Here is a 3,984-nt window from a genome sequence, read left to right on the forward strand (position 1 = left end):
TGAACTGACTGCATAGTTTTGACTGACCAAAATATCTGAACTTAAAGCTTTTTCTGTTTGCGAAATTCTAATAGCTTTGGTCAGAGATCGGTGTTTCTTTATTTTAACTGAAAAATGTACAAGAACATGAACTATAAATGTGAAGAAGAAATCCATCCAAACAACCATTCTGTTATTTACAAAATGACCAAATGAAAAGATCTCAGATATTAAAAAACTTTGGTTCGGTTCACGGTTTCGTGGTCATGGTTTTTGGTTCGGTATATGTTGATTGTTAGCATGACATGTTGGTCGTGTTGCTGGTAGCATAAACAAAACGTGTTGCACACTGTTGCACTTTTATCCACAGCTTTCTTTCCGCCGTCATCGTAGGTCACTCTAAATGCAAAGCGCTCCCATACAGCAGACCTATAAAGTGCTGCTGGCGCGTCTTCCAACTCCTGTTCTTTCCCACTCGCCATACCCACACAATTCTCCACAACAACTGATTTTTTTCTGCTATACCCGGCTACGCTGCTTCGCTTCTTCTTCTTCTTGTTTACTACTGGTAGTTGGCTTTGGTCGCAGTACCGCCACCTTCTGCTCTGGAGTGTAAACGCTTCGCCTATGAGAAAAAGGAGCAGCGCATGAACCGAACGAAACACACGCGAACCGAACCGAGACAGTCGAACCGAACGGCTCGGACGGTTTTCATAAACCGTTCCATCCTTACTACAAAGGAGGAGTTTTCTCTAATTTTGTCCGCTTTGGCTTTAAAGATGCTTTAAATAACTCCTATAGCTGTTTGTGTGTTGATTCCGTCTCCACATTATATCCAGATGTGAATCTAACAGCGTCTGTGGAGTTTTCTGGACGCCGGTACAGTGGAGTCGGGTCGCGGGGGTAGCAGCTCCAGTGGGGAGGCCCAGACGTCCCTCTCCCCAGCCACTTGGTCCAGCTTCTCCGGGGGAATCCCAAGGCGCTCCCAGGCTAGCCGAGAAACTTAGTCCCTCCAGCGTGTCCTGGATCTCCCCCTGGGTCTCCTCCAAATGGGACATACCCCGAAAACTTTATCAGCTGGCTCCTCTCGATGTGGAGGAGCAGTGGCTCTACTCTGAGTCCTCCCCGGATGACTGAGCTCCTCCCCCTATCTCTAAGGGAGAGCCCAGACGCACTACGGAGGAAACTCATTTCAGCCGCTTGTATCCGGGATCTCATTCTTTTGGTGATGACTCAAAGCTCATGACCATAGATGAGGGTAGGAACGTAGATCGACCGCTAAATCGAGAGCTTCTCATTTTGGCTCAGCTCTCTCTTCACCACCACAGACCGGTACAGCGCATACTTCACAGCAGACGCTGCACCAATCAGCCTATCGATCTCCCGCTCCATCTTCCCCAGTCGTGAACAAGATACTTAAACTCCTCCACTAGGGGCAGTACATCCTCTCCAATGCGGAGAAGGCACTCAACCCTTCTCCGGCTCAAGACCATAGTCTCGGATTTGGAGGCAGTGATCTTCATCCCGGCCGCTCCAGAATCGGCTGCGAACTGCTCCAGTGAGAGCTGTAGATCACTTGATCCGCGAATAGCAGAGAAACGATCCTAAGGCCACCAAAACGGATCCCCTCAACAGCTTGGCTGCACCTAGAAATTATGTCCATGAAAGTTATGAATATATTGGTGACAAAGGGCAACAGTGGTGGAGTCCAACTCCGGAAACAAGTCAGACTTTTTATAAAGCAGGATTATTATACTGGGTTATTGCAGAGGGTATTTACGTGGGTATTTATATAGATGAATATTTATATATATACAGTACAGACCAAAAGTTTGGACACACCTTCTAATTCAAAGAGTTTTCTTTATTTTCATGACTATCAAAAATTGGAAGATTCATTCCAAAAAATTATTCCCCCAGTGTCCCCATTTGCAGTTGAAAAAACCATCAAGCACCACAAAGAAACTCACATGAGAAAAGGAAGACTTAAGTGTCACCTCTGCTGCGGAGGATAAGTTCATCCGAGTCACCAGCCTCAGAAATGGCAGGTTAATGCTACGTTCACACCGGACGCAGCAAGAGCAGCAAAATGGCGTCTGCTGCTTCATTTTTGCTGCTTGTACCAGTTAGTTCTGACGCGTGGCTGAAGCAGCTTTGCTGCTCTGGCTGCGCGGTGCAAAAGTGGCTCTGACGTGCGTTCGGCGGAGCTTCACTATCCTTTCTCTGCCTTGCAGCTATATTTGCTGTGATCAGTGGGAATAAAGTAGTTTTATTATGTTTTTAAGTGAGAAAATCCACCTGAAAACTTAATCATTGCAGTCAGTTCATCCAGATTACAATCCTGAAATAGTTACTAATAGTTAATAATTAAAAAACTTCATAATTAAGGAACATTTTATTGCAAATGTCCAACTTTATTATCAAATACAAAAAAAAAAAAAAAAAAATACACTTATATGAAAATACTCTGGTATTGTTCAGGGGGCCGGACCAAATGTGGAGGCGGGCCGCATCCAGCCCACGGGCCGTAGTTTGGGGACCACTGCTCTAGAGAGCTGACATTATACATCATTTTTATACTATATTTATAATTAAAAAACAAATTTATTTATTTTTTTAAACAGATATTTTGATAATTCAACAGCACTAAGGCAACACCCTTTATAGTTTCACGTTTAAAACTAACGAACATGAAAAAATCCTAAGAACTGATAAAATGTTCTAAAAATGTACTTTTCTCCAATTCCCCACCACAAAATAATTCTGCTCTAAACTCAATATTTTTATATTTTCTACTCATACTTGTGATATTTCCTCCCTTTTCATGTGATAAATATATGATTTTATTTCATTATTACTTTTAGGTTTTTACTTATGATGGTCAAACCGCTGATCTCTAATCCCAGGAGAACTTATTTTATTAGCAGGCCAGCGTGTAGTCACTGAATTAGGGCTGCAATCAGCAATTATTAGCAATTAATTAGCAATTAATTGTCATGATGGGTTCACTAAAAGCGACCCAAGAATGCAGAACACCACTGACGGACACAGGGATGAAAGTTTAACAAGTTTATTATGCACAAGCACACAGAATGTACAGGTTCTGGTTCGGAGCCTGGATACTGGTTCACCGGAGTCTGCGTGAGAGACAGTTCAGTTAGCGTTGCCAACAGAGGTTTGATTTCCAGAGGATCACTGATTGTACCTTGAGGGTTCTTGAGGTTAGCCTTGGGAGAGTCACTGTTGGATCTGGAGAGGAGTTCAACAGCAGAGTCCGTTTGCTGCTTCAGCGTCTCACGTCTATAATGAACAGACCTTGGTTTTGGGTTTTTCAGCTCTAGTCCAGAGCTGCTTGGAGGTTCTCTGAGATTCTTCAGGTTTGGCTCTGAGGGTCGGCTCGGCAGGTTAGCTCTTCCTGAGCTTTCACAGAGGAGGCACAGGTTTCCTGGAAGACAGAGACAATAGTTAGAATCCAGGCTGGATTCAAAGTCATAGAGTTTCACTGAGGATCTAGGCTTAAGCGCTGACCAACTGGAACAACACTGCGGCGTTGAGGCAAGGTCTGAAGACAGCTTAAGTAGTGGATCCTCTGATGATCTTGATGAGCTGCAGCTGAGCAGGAGGCTCCCTCAGAGGATCCACGGCGGACTCTGCTGGAGAAAGGTGGAATTTCTCCAGCTCCCAACAGTACCCCCCCCTCAACGACCGCCCCTTGGCGGTCCGGAAGAGGTTGATGGGCAGGAACGCTCGTACTCCTCGATAAGGGCAGGATCGAGGATGTACGAGCCCGGAACCCACTGGCGATCCTCCGGTCCGTAGCCCTCCCAGTCGACGAGGTACTGCCATCCGCGACCTCGTCGACGGGAGTCCACAATGCGACGGACAGTGAAGGCCGGATGACCATCGACCTCCAGGGCGGGTGTTGGGGAGTCGGACGGTGGGCACAGAGGGCTCGAAGAGACAGGCTTGACTTGAGACACGTGGAAGGTAGGGTGGATTCGGAGG

The sequence above is a fragment of the Cyprinodon tularosa genome, unplaced genomic scaffold (genome assembly GCF_016077235.1).
Source record: "Cyprinodon tularosa strain WSP-4 unplaced genomic scaffold, ASM1607723v1 ctg599, whole genome shotgun sequence".
NCBI classification, from domain to species: Eukaryota; Metazoa; Chordata; class Actinopteri; order Cyprinodontiformes; family Cyprinodontidae; genus Cyprinodon; species Cyprinodon tularosa.